The sequence below is a fragment of the Mercenaria mercenaria genome, chromosome 10, assembly GCF_021730395.1.
Source record: "Mercenaria mercenaria strain notata chromosome 10, MADL_Memer_1, whole genome shotgun sequence".
NCBI lineage: Eukaryota > Metazoa > Mollusca > Bivalvia > Venerida > Veneridae > Mercenaria > Mercenaria mercenaria.
In genome coordinates, this window is record NC_069370.1 from 71,167,833 (window position 1) to 71,192,933 (window position 25,101).

General features: G+C 34.3%; 2 non-coding genes across 2 annotated transcripts; one reads left to right on the forward strand and one right to left on the reverse strand.

Annotated features, from left to right (window-relative positions):
* The first annotated feature begins 842 nt into the window (after nt 1-842).
* Trnar-ucu (transfer RNA arginine (anticodon UCU)) lies at nt 843-915 on the forward strand. The gene has a single exon. It is a non-coding gene; the product is annotated as a tRNA-Arg (tRNA).
* An 18,888-nt stretch (nt 916-19,803) lies between these two features.
* Nucleotides 19,804-19,876, reverse strand: Trnar-ucu (transfer RNA arginine (anticodon UCU)). The gene has a single exon. It is a non-coding gene; the product is annotated as a tRNA-Arg (tRNA).
* Between the last annotated feature and the right edge of the window lie 5,225 nt (nt 19,877-25,101).

Genomic DNA, 25,101 nt, shown 5'->3' on the forward strand with positions numbered 1-25,101 from the left:
TAAAAATTACTTACACTGGGATAAGAGTCCCATGTATGGGTGCTTTACACCTTGCACGTTAAAGAATCAGGGAAGCTTCTGGAATTATAGCGTCTTCTGTACCTTGCATAATCCTCCCACTAACATTACTAACAGTCTTCTGGAGTAGTCACAAATATGGGTTACCGGTGGGGACCATGAATAAGCTTACAAACAATATCTGCAGATAACTTTTCCAGTTTCTGTGGTGGTGGTGTATTCATATGATCAAAGTTCTGTGACATGAATGACAACTAATTTTCTGTAATACAGTTAATTTCATATGACATACATTATTGAAAAATAAATTGAACCAAATATAAAAAAGAAACCATCAAACTAACTATGCTCAGCTTCTTTTCAATTTCTTGGTACAATAAGAATCGGAACAGCAATTGTACAATCTTTACATTATGGTTTGGACATTTTCTAAAATATATACGGTCTGTCGGTTATGACCCAACTGCTTTGAGACACACCGCATGTTTGGTGTTCAGCCCTTTACAGTTGGACGCTACGCTTTCCTCTTTGATTGTGTTTGACGGAACAGGTGGAAAACTCTTTGATAGCTAGTTCTTAAATTCCAACGGGACTGAGCTATTTTGATTTCTGTTTTCTGGCCTGTTTCGTCGGGCACTTAAGGGTGTTTCCCTTATTGCTATGTCTTCTGCAAAGACATTGAGTACATGCATAAGCGTTTCTGATAGTAATCAACAGCATTTCCCTCATCAGAAATAAATGTAGCTTCCATAGTGCATTGCACAACTAAGATTGACGCACGTTGCCACTGTGGTTAAATGTATTGATATTAATAAGTAGTATAAGTCCCCGTAGCGCAGTGGATAGCGCGCTGGACTTCTAATCCAGAGGTCGTGGGTTCGAATCCCACCGGGGATGATACTTGTTTTGCAAACGTACAAGCATTCCAAAACCCCATGCAGGTCATTGTGTTGTGTCATTATCTTCCCTGAAGTGAAACTGAATTCAGAATGTAATTTATTGTTTTATAAAATTTATATGGACTGTTTCAGATATGTGATAAGAATGAAAATTTGGCAAAATTATGAAAACATTGAAAGAAAAAAATCACTTTTACTAATGCAACTTGTGCCAGCTCTAAAATTTGGAGTCTTGCTTCAAACCAGAATTGCATTTTTCACATTGTTGAACATTAGCGATGTTTCACTTAATTTTCGCCATGTTATCTCCTCTTTACATACTAAACACAAACCCTATTTCGCCGATTGGATACGGGGCCATTTATTCCGATATAATATTAATGAAAAACTGTATTCTATATATAATCAATAAATCTATACATTTTATATATTCTTCGTTTATTTCCAGTGAAGACGAGCATTTCGAAATCAATAAAGAATGTGTATTCTTGGTTACTTTTGATCTCATATATTTCAGATGAGATATACTGTACATAATAGATAACTTGTTATCTATCTTTGTATACGGCTGGACTCCCCTCACGGGTATGATAGCCGGGGTGCGCGTCATAACCAGATAAAAGTTGGTTTAAAAGCAGTGAAAGGAAGGCTTTAAAAATGAAGATAGTGAGAATGAAGATAAAAGTGTGAAAGTGTTAAGTAAGATGAAATATTTACAAGTTAAAAGGGGTTAAAAACATCCGCTTTGTGAGTTCAGGGGCGGTAAGAGAGGACCGAGGGGTCAAGACATCGTTTGAACCCCTCAAGGCCAGGCTGGAGTACAGTTTGAGAAGGCATGTGGTTCCACAACACGACAGTATAAGGGAAGAAGGAGTATTTGAAATAATTTGCTTCAGTATGGACTTGACGGAAGGAGAGTTCATGCATATGCCGCGACATTCTCACAGGCCTTTCTAAGTAAGATGGAACTGGTACCGCAGCTAAACCACACATGATCTTATCAAAAATGGTCAGTCGGGCCAGGTTGTGTCTGTCCTGTAAAGTCTGCCAACCTAACTCGTTCCGCATGCTGGTGACACTGTCATAGGTAGAATAATTATTTTTAACCCATGTAACTGATCTTTTTTTAACTTTTTCTAGTTGTTTATCAATGTTGGTATCTGTGTGGGGGCTCCAGACTGTAGAGGCATACTCTAATTGCGGTCTTACCAGGCTGTGTCCTTAATATGTTGGTTTGTAGACTGGACATTTATACGTAAAAATCCTGATGTTTTGTTTGCATTGGATGTTATTTGCTCTATGTGTTGATTCCATGAAAGGTCTTCAGATATATTAACTCCAAGATATTTTGCACTGGGTACTGATTCTAATGTTTGGCGATGTAAGGTGTAATTGCATTGAATTTTGTATTTGGTACTTTTAGATATATGAATGACGACACACTTGCTTGGATTGAACTCCATCTCCCAGGCATCCTCCCAAAACACAAGTTTATCTAGAGCCTGTTGGCGAATGGAACAGTCTTGTTTGTTGTTGATCACAAGGTAAACGGCAGTGTCATCAGCAAAAAGACGGACCTCTGAAGAGAGAGATTCAGGAAGATCATTAATATAAAGAAGAAAGAGAGGAGGACCAAGTACTGAACCTTGGGGGACCCCTGATGTAACCGGGACTTGATTTGATGATTCTCCACTTGCTGAGTTCTGCCTATGAGAAAAGAATGAATCCAGTTGATGGTGACGGTATTAACACCAAGTTCCTGAAGTTTAAAGAGAAGTTTTAGGTGAGAAACTTTATCGAAGTCTCACAAGAGCGGCGTTCTCGAAAACCGTGCTGCAAGTCGTATAAGATGTTATGTTTATTAAAATGAGCTGAAAGGTTTGATGCTACAATGTGCTCTAAAAGAGATACACGTTAGTGAAATGGGACGATAGTTAGCAGGGTCCTCTTTGTTTCCTTTCTTGAAGATTGGAACAACGTTGGCTGATGTCCAAATATCTGGGAGTTTACCGGAGTCTAAGGATTTTCTTGTTATTGTATAGTTCTGTTAGAATAAACTGAAATCTCTCACGACCTTTTTTTAAATTTACCTAGATCTATAACATAATTCTTGAATCATGAAAATCTGATGCCTCACAAACAATCCTTCTAAGAAAAATCGTATCGATTTTTTTCTACATCGACGTCCAGGAAACAACAGTGATGAAGGTTGTGAGACACTGTGTTCAAGAAGCAATTCAGTGACGCCTGTAGACTTCTTACAATAAAAATCCTGGTTAAAATTTTAATCAGGAGACCAAGATTCTTATCTAAACGTAAAAATATTCAATTCCTTATAAAACAAGCTTTCTCTTATACTAAGTTTGCGCTACTGACATATAAATTCAATATATATATGTATGCTTATTTTTTGTAAACCAATGTACTTTAAGTAAAAACAAACATATTCAATTCTTTATAACGAAAGCCTCTAATTTTAAATTTAAATTTCTATTCACGGTTTCAAATACAGTTTGTTTTGTAAATCTATTTATATTTGTAATTGGATTTCTCCAGAAGACTATTGATAATTTTAGAGGATAGTGCAAGATACAGACGACGCTCCAATTCCGGAAGTTTCTTTCAAGGTTTAAAGCGTCCATACACGATGCTCATATCTCAGTGTTTGTTATTTTAGGTAAATGAACAAGGATTTGAGCTCACGACCCCTGGTTCATAGCCAGATAGTCACGGCATCACTGGACAAATGTTTGCATCCTTTATCTAAATAAAGTGCACACTAGAACTAACTAATATTTAGAACACATTCTCTTTGGTCAATATCTATAAATATACTTTACCTTGACATAGGGTCAAGTACCAAATGGAGCAACAATCGAGCAAAGTTATCCTTCATTGCAATATTACACAAAGAAACATGTGTCTTAAAATGTGTGCCTGTGAGAGACTATCACTCGATCCTTATCATTTTGAAATAAACTGGCGCAAAAGAAGCTGATACTCGACCCTTAATATTTTGACACCAATTCAACGACTAACTGCAGGTACAGAAGATGCAGGTAGTGTCAGGGCATTTCTGTGCTAGTTACAAAGAGCTGTGAACCTACGTCTTCAGCAGTTAATTTCAGCTATAAAAAAGATCAAACTGACTGTTCAGCTTCTTTTTATTACTAGTATCCTGATACAATAAGAATCGGAACTACAATTGTGCAACTTTTACATGATGGTTTGATCATTTTCTCAAAGAAAAAGATGTGGTCTGTCGGCTAGTGTCTGTAAGCCCTGTAGTTTTTCGATTTCGTAACCTAGAATTAGGTCAAGGTTTATCTACTTCAGTCATACTTACAATAAAAGAATGACATCTCTTTCAAAATTACCGTAAAATATAGCACAGATTATTATTTGTTCATTGTTTCTGCTCTAAACAAAGTTAACATATTGATTTTGTACAATATGTGCGAAATCTGAATATTTTTTATTTTCAGCAAAAGGAAAGAATAAGAATAATCAAAATAAAATACCTAGGTTTTAAAGCCCACCTGTTCAGTTACATATCTCATAATTAATGTTAATTTTTCTGTTTAATGTGTGAATTATGCGTATTTGCATTGCAAAACTCCTACTCAGTTATTTTCTACAGCATTACAAAGTTGAAATGAAACATACATTATGAAACACACATAACCAAGATTACATAGAACGAGCCAGGACAGTTTGTTCCTGTCTTTTCAATACGTTTATGGTTTGATATTTGATGGCAGTCCAGATGTATTCTTTACTGAAAATATCAGTTTATCATGTATTTTGTGTTCAAAGTTGCTGATATAATTTCTGATGTAAATAAACATTGTAGAATAGTTCATATATCAGACTGACAGGTACAACATGGGCAGTGAAACATACGTTACTTTTGGTAAAACATGTTTCATCAAATAGATCTGCTTTTCGGACCAAGATTTTACTGTGTGACGGAGTTACTAATTTGTGTAATCATATCATATTTTATTAACGAAAGACAGAGGAGACTGTCATATTGTTTTAATTAGAACTCGAAATTGAGAACACTGTAATAACGTCAACATTGGTAAATATGACGAATCAAAATAATTTGAACAATCTTGGTTGAAGGTCACACAAATACCATTTGTGTGGAATTATTTTAAAATCGGGCGAGCAGTTTCACACAGAAGGTTTTTAAAGTTTCCAATATATACCAAAGAAGTATAAAATACGTTTTTACTTTTATAGCTCTGGCTCTGGCGGACCCTAGAACAATTTGAACAACTTTGGTAGAAAACAACCCGAGAAACATCCAGGCCAAGTTTCATCAAAATCCATTCAGTGGTTTTGGAGATGTTATTTAAAGAAAATTGTTGACGACGGACGCATGCATGACGGACACAGCATGATCACAAAAGCTCACCAGTTTTACTACCTTAAGCGTAATATTTTTCATATAATAATAAAGTTTAAAATCAGTGAGTGTTGTCTTAACATGTGTTTCAGTTTTAAATATCCTCTTCAACCTGCTTTATCACACTGACATTAAGTAAGAAAATACGAAATATTGAGTGATTCTGTAGCAGTGACTGAAGAGTGAAAAATGGTCTATCAATAGAAAGTCAGAGAGACCCTTATCAAAGGCCCATGTAGGCAATTTAAAAGTATGTAATAACATATGTGAAAAGCAAATACTGTCACAACTTTAATTTGCCTCAAGTACAAAAATACTCCATTCTCTAGACATTACAGTAAGAAATACTCATTCATTCCTTTAAGACATGAACGAGCTCAATAACTTACAATAAAATGTGAATGGTTTGGCTTTGAAAAATGACAGACAGTTACAGAACAGTTAGTTACACGGTTTTGCTGTATAAAAGCTTTCGTCCTACATCTGTTTCCGTAGAATCACAAGCGATCGGAGACCTTGAAAGGTGCACAGTTATAATCAATGACTGGATGAATAAAAACAAACTGAAAATGAACACTTCCAAAACTGAATTTATTATGTTTGGTAGCAGACCTCAATTGAACAAATGTTATGTTGTTCCATACAACAAGTGCAAAACATTCAAAGATAGAAGTTTCTGTACTACTGGTAGTGGAGCAGCTTAGTGTGAAAATCTAAGGAAATACTTCACTTGATGATACAAGTATGAAATTTACACTAAATGTTCATCATATGGCCCAGATTCAAAAATGATCGAGGGCCATCTAAAAATCATCCATTTTCAAGATGGCCTCCAAATTTCAAAATGGCTGCCAGAATTGAGGCATTTTTCATATAATCACGATCTGTAAGTTTCTAAAATATCATATTTATTGGGCTGTAACATGTTTTTCCTATCAATTTGTTCCCATTAGCTGAAAGTTTTATTTTTAATGTTGCCTTTTCCAAATATAGACCCATTTAAGAAGGTCGCCATCTTTAAAATGACCGCCAGACTCTTAGATAACGTTCTTATCACGGCCAAGCTTGACTCTTCTACTTTCAGTGCTATAACCATCGACTATTGATTAGATCCTGGTCCCAGGTAAACCTGAAAGCATATTATTATGATACTGGCCTGAAATAAGCTAATATGGTTTATATGGACGTCTCTTCTTTTCATTCTCTTCTCTGTTCTACCCTTCTTTTCTTGCTTTGTTTCACTGAGAAACAGTATCAAAATCATGACAATACTGGACCATTGCTAATCAGCTGAAACAAAATCTTTAATTAAATGATATGTGTAATGATTCTATAGAATGAACTACAAACACTACAAGGGCACACTGATATAGTTCATAATGTCATGTTACTCAGCATGGGGTCCAGTGACAACTTCAATACGTATATGTAACAAAACAAAACAAGTTGTATCCCATACAGCAAAATGTTAAAATATTTATTGAAGGCGGAAAAAGGATAGTTCATTGGCCTTCAAATTAAAATAGTACATACTTTGTATTAACAGATACCAAATTTGAATATATCATTGTAAGTTTAAGTGTTTAAGTATCTGTGCTTTTGTTTATGTTCTTTTTCAAACTCTTGATAATGTTGAAAAGAGTATAATAGAAGACCTCCTAAACTATGGAATAGATTTCTTAGATGCGCTGAAAATAAAACTAAACTATTGAGTTTTCGTGCGGATAAAACAAGACGTATCACTAATGATGATGAATACCCCCAGATATCAGCTTATTGTCAGAGGAACAGGGTTATTGAAAATATGATACATTGCTTAGTATATTGTACAGGGACAAAATGTACAAAGAAGCACAAAAAATGGTGTGCAAATATCTTTAAAAAAAGAAGAAATTAAGTCAGTAGGTCAAGGTCATGCACAAGGGACCATTTTTTTTTTAATCTTGTCTTTTGGCATTTTCTGTGATATGAAGGCTGCTCCATAACCACAAATCAAATCAAGCCTGCAACATTTCCGTTTATGTCGTGTTTTTTATTTTATAATATATCCCCAAGGGATATAGTTATACTTAACAAATAAAGTATGTTACAAAAAAAAGGTAACTCTGTTCGTATTTGAAACAAATAAAGGGCAACAACTTAGTCAAAACTCATTCTAATGGAACGTGTTTTGCACATGCATAACTACACTTGGTACCAATGATAATAGTAAGAACAAGGTGTGATAAAAGTCTGGCATACAATGGCTGATAAGTAACTCGGACATTTTTTCCATATAATTATATAGAAAAAGAAATAATAAAGGGCTATAACTATGTGAAAAATAATTCAAATGGAACATGCTTTGCACATGTACAACTTGACTTGGTACGAATAATAATTGCAAGGTTTGATAAAAGTCTCGCATATGATGACCGAGAAATAGCGCGGCAAACGTTTTCCATATACATATAAAGAAAGAAAAATAAATGGCCATAACTAAGTGAAAAATCAACATGCGCACCTTGGCTTTGTACTGATAATAATTACAAGGTTTGGTTGTAAACTGGCAAATAATTGCTGAGAAATAGCGCAGACAAATTCCGTATACAGACGGACGGACTGGAATCCAGAATAGCCCCTAGATATCTCGGGGTATTATGATAACTTTGCAAACCAATAAAATGATCATAGCAACAAAAGCTGCCGATATTGTTTGCAATTTATATATAAACAGAAATGCGCTTGCTCCATGTAATCACGAAGAAGCCGATAATCATTGACAGGAAACCGAACAATTACAATTATTAGTTAGTTCTTGCTATGGCAGTGTACTGATGTTTTTTGCTTACTTAGTCCTCACTCAGAGGCATTGCCTTTGTTTCTTGCTTTTACCGGTTGCGAAACTGTTTCTGCATTTGTCAACAAGGGCAAGAAATCTGCATGGCAGGAATGGAATGTTTGTGAAACAGCTATAGTTCAAAGTATTTCATAGTCTCAGTGTTGCCAAATACATAATAGTAAGTGAGTAGGAAATGGATACATTAGAAACAAATTTAGTTATACTGTATGCTCGATCAAGCACGACATGCAAGATGGATGAAGCTCGACTTGATTTGTTTGCCCGGAAACAAAGCGCGTATAATGCGATTCCACCAACAAAAGGTGCTCTGAAAAATTCATCAAGCGAGCAATTTTTCAGGCAGGCCATGTCTGATGTAAAGCAGCTGTTACCATGCAGCAACTGTCGCCTCCGTCAAACTGGAGATGGCTGAAGCAGAACAATGTGTGAATCCCATATCGGATGGAATTGTCGGTTAAATCTGAATGCTTCCAGGTCCTTCAAATGTGTGACTGCAAAAGGACTTCCTGTGCTGGAAATTGTAAGTGCCACCTCTTAGGTCTGTTATGCACAGCAATTTGATGTTGCAACTGTTAAGAAAATGACTAAATGCAGCATATGCATATTTTTTTGTTTCGGCTAGAACACGATTTCCGATGTGTATAATTTCATTGGTATAGTAAATCAACAGAAATAGTTTCTGAAGGTTTGCCTTATAAGAAAATGTTGCTCTTGACTGTGCAAGTGCTCACGCTGTCCTATTTCTTTATCCCCTCGTGGTTTATAAGACGCATTTTCTAACGATGTTAATTTATTGCATTGAATGTAATCTGAGTGTAATGTATATAAAACTTATATTGGTTGATGTACTCCAGATTTTACATTTGTTCAAAAACAAAACTGCAAGTTATAAAAACTTAAGTGTTGAGATGTCTAAAATAAAATCTGGAAAGTAGATCACTCGGAAGCACCGATAACAAGGCAATTAGTGAAAATTGCAGACTCGGTTTGATTGAGTCTGTTCATGGGCAGTAATGGAAAAAGCAACACTGCCCACGCCCCCTAGCATCGGCTTAAGCAGTATTCAATCTTCAAATCTAAATGAGTTGAAATCAATAATCCCGAAGGACCAGAAAATATAACAACACTGAGATGAAGTCGGGGCAACTTTTTACGGCCGCCACACAGCACTTAACACCCGCTGTTGTGAAGTAAATAAAATCTGGAAAGTAGATCCCTCGGAAGCACCGATCCATACAAAATTGATTACAAATTAAAAGAATACGAATACTACAGATTGATGTTCTGTTCTAAACTGAAACGAAAGTGTATTAATAAAACCAAGGAGCTGCGTTCAATAAACGCTTGATGCCCCCAGTGTCATCCTTATTGGTAGATTTTGCACCTGAGCCCAAACCGAGGTCAAGGTCAAACTGAGGTCAGGTGATGTTTGAAGATGAGGAATGGTCACAGTTTACATCTGTATTTGTATCTATTCATTCTTGTAAGGGGTATTGATGCTAGACGAAACGGTCCCATTTGGTTAACCAAGAGATGACCCATATAAAGCAAACTAAGTCCAAAATGAGGTCAAGGTCAAACTGAGGTCAGGTGATGTCTGAAGATGAAAAATGGTCACAGGTTACATCTGTATTAGTATCAAATCATTCTAGTAAGGGTATTGATGCAAGATGAAACGGTCCCATTGGTTAACTTCGTGTAGACCAACGGACGGACGTACGAACGGACGGACGGACAGGACATTTATTATATGTCTCCGGCATCCGTAGATGCTGGGGGCATAAAAATGCTATCATTTTAATGTATTACATGCTTGCCTCAAACAAAGTACTGAAAAGTAAATACAAAATGGCGGCCATTTTGTTTTCGCGGCGGCCATCTTGAAAACGACATTATTTTAAGTGGCCCTTGATCTTATGTTAAAGCGCATGCCAGGTAGTTATTGTCCTGTAAATTTGATGCTTGTATCATCAACTGAAGTATTTATGCGATATCCTGCTCCACTATGGTCCAAAAATTTGGGATGAACTACCGTTAGAACTACGCAAAAGTAAATCACTTGACATATTAAAAAATCTTAAGACACTGTATTTCAGAGATTTCGCGGCATTGTTTAAATTTTTTGATAACTGTTTATTATGCGAAAACAGCACGTGATAGTTCTTAAATTTTTGTAAAAGGTTTTACATTTCAACATTTATATTTCCAAGGTTTGTTTAATTAAACGCACTTGTTGGTAAGGCTCTATGGGTAGGGTAGCGTGTAGTATTTCTTTCTTAAATAGTATATGATGGCACCATTAACCGGGGGTTAGAAACTCTATATGCAGCTCGTCTGGGCGTACCATGTGATGCTTTAAGCACTGGTATTCGCAATAGGGGTAAAATGACCTCAAGGGGATGGGGTGCGGTCATGACTGTTTGTTACAATAAGGCTGTTATTATTATTATCGTCATTATTAATATTGTTATAATAATAATTATCATTATTATGTACAATGCCATAGAATATATCATTATATAAAAATAGGCGTTTAATCAAATTATTCAGTTTCAGTTTCTGTTTTTAAAATGATGTTATATGCAAGAGACGTTAAAGTACAAATTTCGTTTAGACAATATCCTATATCGTACGTCTTTGACTTTAAAAGCCTTAACGAAAAACTGAGTGATGCGGTTTACTCTAAAATCAAAGTTTTATAATTAGTTAGGTGAGATTATAACTTATTCAATAACGTTATGATCAAATGCACGTTCTTGTGGTGTTTGTAATTTCACTGCACTAAACTCAAAATAGAAAAAGTGGAAACTCCACAGGTCGCTCAACACGACAAAAACGAAAATGTTGCAGGCTCGGTTTGATTGAGCCTGTTCGTGGACGGTGGTGAAAATGCATGCTACTTTCCACGCCCTCTAGCCCCGGGTTGAGCAGAACTCAACATTTACACACGTTACAAGTACAAAAAACAATTCAGAGACATCAAACCATATCATTGCTGATCATATGCAATTATCTTGAGAAGCTACGTTTGACCCCAGTTAATGCACAAAATCCGTTTCGAGACTTAATTTTGAATGCCCTTAATATTTTACCTAACGATACCAAAAAAAGAAAAAAGAAAAAGAAATACGATTCTTAGGAAATGCAATCACATTTTGAAATAGTAAGCAAATGCTCAACGTCCTTAAATAGAAAAAGATCCAGAGTTTAGATAAAAAAATATTTCAGTTTCAATTCATACGTTTGTCAGTTTCATACGTAGAATAAAACGTTGAAATAATTGTTAGTATTCTATATTGCATTACTCCCTTATCATTTAAGGTTACATTATCTTAATTTTTTCAATTCCTTCTTTCATAAATATTATACATTTTGCATTCAATTAAATACTGAAAAAAAAACTATTTTCGGTACTTTAGAGCAATTCAATGATATAAAACCCCATTTATCTTGTTATGCATTTTAACCAAACGTGAATAATATATTGAGATGTTATCTGACATAAAAAGATGAAACACAGCAACCTCTAAAATTCTTACATGAGAATTGCTGTAAAAAATAACGCATATGTAGACATTTTCTCATTGAATAAGTTCTTGAACGTAGAACATAAAAAAACACAATGGACGTGGACTAGATCTCTTCTCAGTATAATCAGTATTAAACAATGTAACTGCCACATCATTACGATATTCAATCAACTACTTGGGGTACTCTCCATGTGAAACTGAGTTGCCACTTTCTATTTGGTGTAAAAAATCTTTGAAGCAAAATATTGAGATAGAAAGTTAAAAATAAGAAATAGGTCACTGTAAAATGCTTTTCTAAATCCTTCAAATTTTCAAAATTATTCTCAAAATCTTACATTTTATGAAATGTCAGTTTTTCTTAAGAAAATTGCTATACATGTGATGTGATCGTGTCGATCAGGTACATATCAGGTATATATAATGCAGCAGTTAGTTTACAGTGCAAGGATGGTACCAACTGAGAAAAGATAAATGTCTTTACTTTCCATATTTTAGAATTTTAGGTATTTTTCACAACTAGGTCAAATAGAATATAGTCGTCAGAGTAAAGCATACTTTTGTATCACTAAGGTGGGTGTTTCTGTTAGCTTAAGAACTGAAGAAGTATTTTAATTTTCTCCTTTTTTTTTGTCTTTGAGGAACGGTTTATAGACCAGATCTGGTCAAATCAGACCTGGGTAATTAAAAACGTAATTGTAATTTATTGAATTTAATTACATTTCCTGATTAATTGAATATAAAATGTAATTGGGTGGTTTTTTTCCAATTACATGTGATTGTAATTTGATTAATTACAATGCAATGTAGGGGTGAAACTACCAGTTACATTTCAATTACTTCTAATTACGTAGCACATCTATAAATTCAATAACCATAACTTAGATTGTCGAACATACATAATCGTTAACAGACCGACTTGACTCCTGGGTTCACAGCCCTTTGTAACTAGCACAGAAATACCTAGCTCTATCTGTATCTTATGTACCTGCAGTTAGCAGCTGAACTGGTGTCAAAATATTTTGGGGCCAACTATCAGCTTCTTTCGCTTCAGTTTATTTCCAAAATATTCTCTCACAGGCACACATTTTAGGACATTTATGTTTCTTTGTGTAATAATACGATTTAGGAATAACTAAATTTAAGTCGATTATCATGTGCATGCATGCGTATCATTTAGGGCCATTACTTCCCCCCCCCCCCCCCAAAAAAAAAAATAAATAAATAAATAAATAAAAGAACTTTGATACAGTGTTCATGTAAAATCATGCTGGGTTTTTGCTCCATTTGGTATTGTAATTGAATGTAATTAATTTAAAATAATCATTGTGCAATTGTTAATTAATTACTTACATTTTAAAGCGATTGACCACAGGGTCTAGTTAAAGTATTTATAGATATTGGTCATACAGAATATGTTAATGATATTGGCTAGTTTTATTTAGATTAAACCTTGAACCGGAGAGGATTTCGTCTGTATACTGCACTATCCTCCAAGTAAAGTTATTAATAGTCTTCTAGAGGACTCGCCCATATATGTCCCGATGGCAAATATAAATACACTTACAAAACAACTTTCTTTGAATCTCCGCTATATTTCTGCTCATCAAAACATCAACAAATGTTTTCCCGGTTTTGAATGACTATTTTGTCACCATAACGGATATTTCTAATTGCAGATTGTTCACGCAAAGACTGAAACTTCATATTATCTATTTAAAAATGTGATTGATTTTCGTAAAAACCGTAAAATTCTTTATATAATTTGGTGCCTGTTGGTAGAATGTCAAAGAAATTTAAAATTAAGTCAAACATTTAAATCCTCAAGATAATGCATTTTGGATTGAGTTTAGTGCATTAGAACTACAAACATCAAAAGATCGAGCATTTAGCAAAATGTTATTGAATTTTGTATTTGACTAGCCTAACTAATTCAAAACATTATTTGATATGTGACTTTATATATCCAGGTATTTCGATAAATCCTCTTAAGTTAACACCGCTCGATGTAGACTATTTTCTAACAGATAAGAGTATTTTACCTTTCTTAACTTTGTTATCATTTTAAAAAGTTTGTTTTAAAGGTCAATGGCACTGATATCAGAGCTGTGAAATTAAAAAAGAATAAGATTCTTTGTTCAAAGTATATCTAATATGTAATAGTAAACAAAGCAACAGAAAACTAATGCTCAAGATATATTTTTTTCTGATAGTAATCAACAGCATTTCCCTCATCACAAATAAATGTAGCTTCCATAGTGCATTGCACAACTAAGATTGACGCGCATTGCCACTGTGGTTCAACATCACCGATCAATCGTGGTTTCAGTGTCCAATGAAAACCACAGAACCACAAATTGAATATCCAATGAAAACCACAGAACCACAAATTGAATATCCAATAGAAACCAAAGAATTTGAAAAATCTACTTCACTAATGGCGGCGCCCATAGACGGTCGTAGCTGAAGAAAGTAAAAAGTGATTTATTCTTTCATTTTATATATGAGGTAAATATACAATACTTGTGAACACTTTTCTATATGTTTCTGTGTGATAAAGTGTTCGATGTATCTGTTTTTGTTGAAAATATCGCTAGAATGGGGGAGTTCGAAGCCGGAGGCAAAAAAATTTGGGAGTTTCCATTTTAGCGGTCCCACTGACTTTGACTATTTATTTTACTCAATTTTTAGGAGGGTTGTGTTTAAATGCTTGTTAAAATAACATAGCTTTGGTATGGGGCCAGTGACGCTAATGGAAAAAGCAGGGGTGTGGGGGCGGCAGCCCTCAAAATAACGTACGTCATGACGTACTTCCGACCGGGACCGCGTAACTGGAAGTGTCCCTAGACTCGATGCCAGGTCAGGTCACTGTGGTATGTGGGGTGTGTTTTAAAAGGGTACAACACCTTATGTACAGTCACTTTATGTACCAGACACTTTATGTACCACCTATATATTATATATATTTTTAACATGTTTAGAGAAAACTTATTCTTGGATGTATTTTTATACGGTGTAGAATAATTTTGTATAAATGTACACACCATCGAACATGTACTGTTTTTTAAATATTAAAATTGATACAGGATAAAGTTTGCACTCAACAATGGCACAAGTCGATATTTTAGTAAGTTAATAACCTTTCAGATATCTCTGATTTATATAATTATTTCAGGAACCATGCCTGGCCTATTCACCCGAAGTTTCGGCGAGAAGGTGAGCACCAGCTTTGACAGACACTGAGGAGGGACGAGGATTGGTACGCAGCGAGAGCAATGGTGTCCACCAAGTACGACACAGCAGATAGAGAAGGATGCACGTGAGAGAGTGATTGCTAGACAGGGGATGTGACTGACCAGAAGGATGTTCTTGGTATGTTAGTTGATAACTATGTTCTCATTCAGTTTTCCTGAGAATTTGGTTTAATCTGTGATGGATACCTACCCAGTGTAAAATAGATTATCTCCCTTTAGTTCTGTTGGTCAGATACTAAGAAAGAGTATAAATAGAATAATCTCCCTTATTTTTTTACCACCATTTACAGTCAGACTGGAAAACATTAAAGAAGTTAATTCATATTTAATATATATTACTTGTATATATACATATAGTTCGAGATTAAATGCCTTAAGCTGAAACTGGTCTAACAGCAGGTGTTTATTCTTTATTTGTTTATTCTTTGTAATTATAATTTGTATCTCAAGTTACCTGAACTTGAAATCAAGTCTTTGATATTCTGTTGAGATTCAGGTTTTAGGTTAAAGTTTATTTAAGAAATAATTTATAGCAAAACAGTGCTTTATCACTCTTTATACACGATGGGCGGTTATACGTCGGGCGTAATAATTTTCATGAGGGCGCAGCCCAAGTGAAATTATTTAGGACGACTTATAACCGCTCGAGTGTATAAATAGAGAATATTAGGTTACTGTCTTTCTCTAACTTAAGTTTATCCACCGAGTGGGAGAAAGGTTTATCCACCCAGAGCTTGCCGAGGGGAATGAAAATTTTGGAGGACAAGTACAGAGTAATGAAAGCAATGACAGAGTATATGAAAGCTGTCTGGCCGCCTGACATGTCTGGTAAAAATTCAAGGCGGTCTGTCTTGTAAAGATGTTTGAAATTTTACATCGAATAAAGAAGGAAATATTTATTCGGTCTCCTAAAGCGTGAAATTCTTTTAAAATGACTATGACCTATAATTGTGTCGGTGCGACGCTAAACACAACAGAATAAATAAATTCAAAATGACTACAATAACCATATTACATGTACATAAAACCAACATTATTCCAGGAGAGTATGTTATGCAGTTCGGGAAGTACCGAGGACAGAATTTTAGATGGGCTTTGGAGAATGTTCCAGGATATGTTGGCTGGATTGTGAATCAGATAATCAAGGACGAGGGGAAAGAAGACACATCCAGCCAACACCAGAAAAACAACAAAGCGGCTTTGAAGGTAATTTTAGTTCTGAAGTAAGGCATTAAGTTTGTCTCGGTTAATGATCTGGATCACATGTGGTGCCAAACTGACCTAGAAAACCCCTTGACAAAGATATGGATTCCATACATATCTAGAGCAAGCCATCTTGAAATATATCATTTGTCATAAAATAAGGTATGGTTGTTTTTTCCTTTGCCAGATTTACACACATTTATATATTTAATGGAAAATGTTGCCATTTTGTCGTCAGTATAATGTAACTTTAGCACGGCTATTAGGAGAATAAGAAAAGCTATCCCTGTCACCTGGCCTGGTTTAGATCTTGGTTACTTATTAAAAACATTTAACCTGGCAAATATCTCTAACACAATAAAAGCTTTCACTTGAAACCTTGCATATGTCTTGGTGGTCATTACTAGAGGTCAGTAACCAAGATCTGTAACTTTGCATGGATAATCTCCCCCTTATGTACTTAGAATTTTTTGGTTTAACTTTTTGAAAACTTAACCTGGCAAATATCTTAAAAACTATCAAAGTTTTTCACTTGAAACCTTGCATATGTATTATGTGTCATCACTGGAGGTCAGTGACCAAGAACTGTAACTCTTGCTTGGATTATCCTTTTGTACATAGAAAATTTGGGTTAAAGTTTTTGAAAGATAAATTTAACTGGCAAAAATCTCAAACACTAACCTTCGAACACTAATGTAATGTAAACTGTTTTCAGAAAGTTAATTGAAAGGAAAAAAGTAATTTAACATTTTCTGATATGCTTCCAGAATTACGTCCTGATGTTTGAAGAGGGGAAGCGAATTGTTGAAGCGAAAGCTAGTGAACCACGGAAACGTATAGCTTGGAAGTCACTTCTTGTTGGTCGGCCACTATCCCCAGAACAAATACGGAAGAAATACAAAATGCTGACTTCTCCACCAAAGTTTACACCAAATAAGTACTATTTGTAACATGTTAACCTTATATGTATAGTATAGACTCGCTTAATGGCAGAGTAAGAGGTTGTTAAGAGGTATTGTAAGCGTTTGTCCATATGTATGGTATGGTGTCTAATACATTGTTTGTCATACATGTATATCATTCAAATTGCCCCATGAACACTAGAGTTAGCACGTGCTATGTGGTAGTCATGATTTAGAGTCCTGTGAATTGTTATACATTGTGGACTCCTAGTGCTTAAAACACAATTTCTATTGTAAGTCTGAATCCCTGATGGCATTACTTGACCATTATAAAACAATTCCTATCATTATCATGAATGAGTATTATTATAGATGTAAATTTTAAGGCAATAGAAATTCCTGATAAAGCAATTATTATCCCCCCGCCAAAGGCGAAGGGATATAAGAAATGCTCTCCGTCCGTCCGTCCGCAACGACCTTTGTCCGGAGCATAACTCCAAAGTACTGGAGGGATTTTCTTCAAACTTCATACACTGATAGAAACACATTGGGAGGAAGTGCAGTGTGCAAGTACAATAACTCTTCCTTGCCTATTTTTTGAGTTATTCCCCTTTATCATATTTTCTTAAAAAATTTTGTCCGAGCATATCTTCTTCATGCATGGAAGGATTTTGATATATCTTGGCACAATATGTCACCACCACAAGGCGGAGTGTCATGCGCAAGAACCAGGTCCCTAGGTCTAAGGTCAAGGTCACACTTAGACGTCAAAGGATACAAGAATGAAAACCTTGTCCGGAGCATTTCTTCTTCATGCATAGAGGGATTTGATATAACTTGGCACAAATGTTCACCACCACGAGACGGAGTGTCATGCGCAAGATCCAGGTCCTAGGTCTAAGGTCAAGGTCACGCTTGGAGGCCAAAGGTCAGATACAAGAATGACTTTGTCCGAAGCATTTTTTCTTCATGCATGGAGGGATTTTGATGTAACTTGGCACAATTATACACCATCATGAGACGAATGTCATGCGCAGTTCCCTTCTTAGAATTACTTCCCTTTGTTGTTACTTTAAATAGCTTTTACTTATTAAATAAACTTATAATGAAGTGCATACACAAAGTCTGCAAGAATGAAACTGCAAGAGAGTTTTTAAAAGCCATGGCAGTGTACTTAAAGCCCCAGTACCACATGCAATTGTAGATTGTGACCATAGTACGCAGTTCTGAATTCCATACAGTGCAGTTTGAATAATAAAATCTGAACTTTTACAGACATAACTTACCTTAATGTATATAAAATCATTGTGTTCCTTGAGTAATTGCTTAATATGTGTCCACTACATGTAAAAGGTAACTTTTGAAAGGCTCAGTGACTCATCACTACCTAAAAGGGTGTCAGAGTTGTTTTACTGCCATTCCGTTTGTAAGTTAATGCAATGTAGCTCTGACTTTGAATGTACAGACATGTTTTATAAACCTAATACTAAAAAGAAACCACTGCCAATTTTACAGATATCCCAAGAAGAAAGGAGAAAGACATGGGTGATGATGAACTGTTGGCATGTGTTGAGGAAATTGAAGCAGGCACACGTGGTTAGTACTACAGTTGTTTTAAATGATATACTCATGCTCTGTTAAAAAAAGGGTATGCTTGAAGCTGAAAAAGAATAAGCAAAATTGTGTTTCAGAACTTTAATTGTTTGATATTAAGTGGAACATTGTACAACCACCTTATTATTGTGGTAAGATGAGGCAATTCAGTCAGTGAGATCTGTCACTGATGCATGGTTGTGGGTTCGAACCCTGCTACAGACCACTTGATGTGAGAGAGAACATTTGGGACTTGTATGTGCCCGAGTTTCAAATTGAGTATTGGAAGTTCCCAGTAATGGTTAGAAAAGTACGGAACCTGTCTGAATATGAATGAAAAACTGTGGAGAACAGTCATAAAACAAAATAAAATCCACTCCAGAATTATAAATAACTTTGTACAATGACAATTTTTATTAACAGTTGAGATGTACAACTGATGCAGACAATCAACTTTTTTCATGAAATGTTGCAATGCAGTGTATTTAACTTCAAGGAATTATGTAGATGCATTATGTCAGCTCCCTAACACGTTACATGATACTTGGCTAGAGCTGCATAGAGCAGTAACTTCTGATCCAGAGGCTGTGGGTTCGAGTCCATTCAGAGTTGATATTTCCTTTTATTGTCTCTCTTATCGTAAATCCTAAAGAAGTCCTAGTACTGGTAGGCATTCCAGGAAACAGTTATTCAGCAAAAATAAGTTGTTTGACAAGGAAGTTACCAGTAAGTTATGTCCCAACTAATCAGTACTGACTTAATGAAGGAAGTTATCAATCTGTTTTTCCCGTCTTAGTTTTGGTTTATTTAAAGTAAAGAGAAGACACAACATTGGACAATTAATTGAAATAGTGCTAAAATTCAACAATGTGAAAAGTGCAATTTTGGTTTGAAGCAAGAGCCGTCACAAGATGTATTAGTAAAAGTGTGTTTTTCCTCAAGGTTTTCATTATGTTGCCAAATGTTTATTCTAATAGCATTTCTGGAACATTCCATACGCTGAAGGCAGGTTACTGTTTCAAGTTTTCGGTATAAATTTTATAAAACAATAAATAACATTTTGAATTCTATTTCACTTTAGGGGAAATAACGACACAACACAAAGACCTGCATGAAGTTTTGGAATGCTTGAAGGTTAGCAAAACAAGTATCATCCCCGGTGGGATTCGAACCCACGACCTCTGGATTAGAAGTCCAGCGCGCTATCCACTGCGCTACGGGGACTTATACTGCTTGCAAGTATCAATACATTTAAGCACAGTGCGTCTATCTTATTCTTTTTTTTAATCTCACAGCTCTGATATCAGTGCCATTGACCTTTAAAACAAACTTTTAAAATGATAACAAAGTTAAGAAAGGTAAATTACTCTAATCTCTTAGAAAATAGTCTATATCGAGCGGTGTTAACTTAAGAAGATTTATCGAAATACCTGGATATATAAAGTCACATATGAAATATAATGTTTTGAATTAGTTAGGCTAGTCAAGTACAAGATTCAATAACATTTTAATCAAATGCTCGATCTTTTGGTGTTTGTAGTTCTAATGCACTAAACTCAATACAAAATGTATTATCTTAAGGATTTAAATGTTTAACTTAATTTCAAATTTCTTTGACATTCTACCAACAGGCACAAAATTATATAAAGAATTTTACGGGTTTTTTTTTCCGAAAAAAAAACACAATAACATTTTGAAATAGATAATATGAAGTTCCAGTCTTTGCGTGAACAATCTGCATTTAGAAATATCCGTTATGATGACAAAACTAATCATTCAAAACCGGCAAAACATCTGTTGTGATGAGCAGAAATGACTACATAGCGGAGATTCAAAGAAAGTTGTTTTGTAAGTGTATTTCTATTTGCCATCGGAACATATATGGGCGAGTCCTCTTGAAGACTATTAATAATTTTACTTGGAGGATTAGTGCAGTATACAGACGAAAGCCTCTCCGGTTGAAGGGTTAATCTAAATAAAGTGCACACTAAAACTAGCCAATATCCATAACATATTCTCTACGACCAATATTTATAAATACTTTAGCTAGACCCTGTTGTCAATCGCTTTAAAATGTAAGTAATTAATTAACAATTGCACCGTGATTTCTTAAATATAATTAATTACATTCAATTACAATACCAAATGGAGCAACAACCCAGCATGATTTTACATGAACACTGTATCAAAGTTCTTTTATTGGCAAATAATTACCCCAAATGCTATGCATCCATGCACATGATAATAAACAGAACAGAACAGAACTTTATTCATAATAATATGACTCGAACATAAGAAGTTCCTCGTCATCATAGCTATATACAGCATGCAGTAATCTATTATTTACATATATACGAATAGTGAGAATGAAAATATACAGACCTATGATAAAAAGATAATAGCAAATATACCTGGATTTGGCGATCAAATTTATGAATTCGTACTAAATATTTCACAGACAAAAAAGTACAGTGTAATATGTTTAAATATAAATCGTTTCAATCATACAAGTAATTTAAATTAACATTTCTCATTTTAAACGATTTACTACAATATATAGCCAACCTATTTAAAATTTTCAAATTAAATGTGTTTAAAAGTTCTATGAATTTAAAAATACATGGATGGTTGTAATAGTAACGTAGTATATACCTTTTTCTTAACTCAGAATAAACAGTGCATATTAGACTATTAGTACAAAGTGATATTATCTTCCAAATCGTTGTGTTCACATAAAAATACATTTTCATTCAGATCTCAATATATTTCTATGTCTACCAGTTTCAATGTTTAAATGTTGAGACGACATTCTTAATTTTGTGGTTTAACACAATTCTTTTATTTAGGTATTCAGATATTCCAAATGTCAACTTAAATTCTTTAAACAAACAAAGAGAAGATTTCATATGCATGTCCTGTCTCAAGTTGCTTATATACAGGTCAAATAATCGTGTTCGTTATATTGGAATAAACATTTTGATATCAACTGATTCTGGATATAACAATATATCACTAAAACCAGATTCGTGTAATAAATGTTTTACTTTAGATTTCAGTTACTACACACAATGTACAACTTTATTCCAACTTTCTTTGACATTCTACCAACAGGCACCAACTTATATAAAGAATTTTACGGGTTTTACGAAAAACAATCACATTTTGAAATAGATAATACTAAGTTCCAGTCTTTGCGTGAACAATCTGCACTTAAAAATATCCGTGATGGTTACAAAAATAAACATTCAAAACCGGCAAAATATCTGCGGATGTTGTGATGAGCAGAAATGACTACATAGCGGAGATTCAAAGAAAGTTGTTTTGTAAGTGTATTTATATTTGCCACCGAGACACATATGGGCGAGTCCTCTAGAAGACTATTAATAATTTTACTTGGAGGGTAGTGCAGTATACAGACGAAAGCCTCTCCGGTTCAAGGTTTAATCTAAATAAAGTGCACACTAAAAGTAGCCAATATCTATAACATATTCTCTACGACCAATATCTATAAATACTTTAACTAGACCCTGTGGTCAATCGCTTTAAAATGTAAGTAATTAATCAACAATTGCACAAAGGTTTTTTAAAATTAAATTACAATTCCGTTAACTTTGTTAATGTAATTTATCAATTTACAATTGCATTCCAAATATAATTAATTACATTCAATTACAATAGCAAATGGAGCAACAACCCAACATGATTTTACAAGAACACTGTATCAAAATTCTTTTTTGGCAAATAATTACCCCCAGATGATGTGCATGCATGCACATGATAATAAACAAATCGACTTAATTTTAGTTATTCATAAATCGCATTATTACACAAAGAAACATAAATGTCTTAAAATGTGTGCATGTGAGAGAATACCACTCGGTTTTTAATATTTCGAAATAAACTGACGCAAAAGAAGCTGATAGTTGGCCCTAAATATTTTAACACCAATTCAACGATTAACTGCAGGTACATAAGATACAGATAGAGACAGGTATTATCTGTGCCAGTTACAAAGGGCTGTGAACCGAGAATTCAAGTAGGTCTGTTACCGATACTATATGTTCGACAATCTAAGTTATGGTTATTGAATTTTAGATGTGCTATGTAATTAGAAGCAATTGAAATGTAACTGTCAGTTTCATCCCTACGTTCCATTATAATTAATCAAATTACAATCAAATGTAATTGAAAAATAAAACCCTCCCATTTACATTTTTATTTCAATTAATCAGGCAGGAATGTAATTAAATTCAATTAATTACAATTACGTTTTTAATTACCCAAGATCTAACTAGACCAAATCCTTTCAATAAACCGTAACTCAAAGACAAAACGGTAAAATTAAGATACTTCTTCAGTTCATAAGCGAACAGAAACACCCACTTTAGTGATGCAAATGTATGCATTACTCTGACGACTATATCCTATTTGACCTAGTTGTGAAAAATACCTAAAATTCTAAAATATGAAAAGTAAAGAAATTTATCTTTTCTCATTTGTTACCATCCTTGCACTGTAAACTAACTGCTTCATTATATATACCTGATATGTACCTGATCAACACGACATGAGGTAACAGTGTCGATCTTTGCGATCACATGAATAGCAATTGTCTTAAGGAAAACTAATAAACATTTTATAAAATATAAGAGAATAATTTTGAAAATTTGTAGGATTTAGAAAAGCATTTTACAGTGACCTATTTCTTATTTTTAACTTTCTATCTCAATATTTTGTGCTTCGAAGATTGTTTACACCAAATAGAAAATGGCAACTCAGTTTCACATGGAGATTACCCCAAGTTGTCGATTGAATATTGTAATGATGTGGCAGTTACATTGTTTAATACTGATTTTACTGGGAAGAAATCTAGTCTACGTTCATTGTGCATTTCAATGGTTTACGATCAAGAACTTATTCAATGAGAAAATGTCTACATATGCGTTAATTTTTACAGCAATTCTCATGTAAGAATTTTAGAGGTTGCTGTGTTTCATCTTTTTATGTCATATAGCATCTCAATATATTATTCACGTTTGGTTAAAATACATAACAGGATAAATGTGGTTTTATACCATTGAATTGCTCTAAAGTACCGAAAATACTTTTTTCAGTATTTAATTAAATGCTAAATATATAATGTTTTTGAAAGAAGGAATTGAAAAATTAAGATAATGTAACCTTAAATGATAATGGAGTAATGCAATATAGAAAACTAACAATACTTACAATTATTTCAACGTTTTATTCTTCGTATGAAACAGACAAACTTGTGAATTGAAACTGAAATATTTTCGTATCTAAACTCTGGATCTTTTTCTATTTAAGGTCGTTGAGCTTTATGCTCACTATTTCAAAGTGTGATTGTATTTCTTAAGAATCGTATTTTTTGGTCTCGTTAGGTAAAATATTAAGGGCACTGAAAATTAAGCCTCGAAACGGATTTTGTGCTTGAACTGGGGTCAAACGTTTCTTTTTTATATTTGGTTCAATTTATTTTTCAATAATGTATGTCGTATGAAATTAACTGTATTACAGTAAATTAATAGTCATTAAGTAAATTTTAATCTTGTAACAGAACTTTGATCATATGAATACACCACCACCAAAGAAACTGGAAAGGTTATCTGCAGATATTGTTTGTTTGTAAGCTTATTTATGGTCTCAACCAGTAACCCATATTGGCGACTACTCCAGAAGACTGTTAGTAATGTTAGTGGGAGGATAGTGCAAGATACAAAAGACGCTATAATTTCAGAAGCTTTCCTGATTCTTTAACGTGCCAGGTGGAAAGCACCCATATATGGGACTTTTATTCCAGTGTTAGTAATTTTAGTTGGAGGAGTGGGGACTCAATTTCAAGACTCCTGGTTTTGTAGTCAGTGTTACCACTGGACCACTGCGTCCGATCTTCTCTGTAGATACATTCAGATTTTTACCTTTTATTCAATAAAAATTGACATTCATCCAGTATGCAGGTATTATAAATGAAACAGATATTCATTAATCATGTTTGTCACAGGGAACTGAGGATCACTAATCAGACCTATTGAAGTTTCACAGCCCTTTGTAAACTAGTATAGAAATGCTTGACTCTGCCTTCATCTTTTGTACCTGCAGTTAGTCGTTGAATTGGTGGCAAAATAATAAGGGTCGACTATCTGCTTCTTTTGCGCCAGTTTATTTCAAAATATAAAGGGTCGAAAAATATTCTGTCACAGGCGACACATTTTAAGACACTTATATTTCTTTGTGTAATAATGCAATTTAGAAAGAATTTAATTGAAGTCGGTTTGTTTGTTTATTATCATGTGCATGCATATCAGCTGTGTAATAACTTGTCAATAAAGAACTTTGATACAGTGTTCATGTATTTCAGTTTATAAATACCTTTTTCCAGTTGATCGGTTCACAACATCTTTTTTTATTTTTTTCTAAATTTTTTTTTA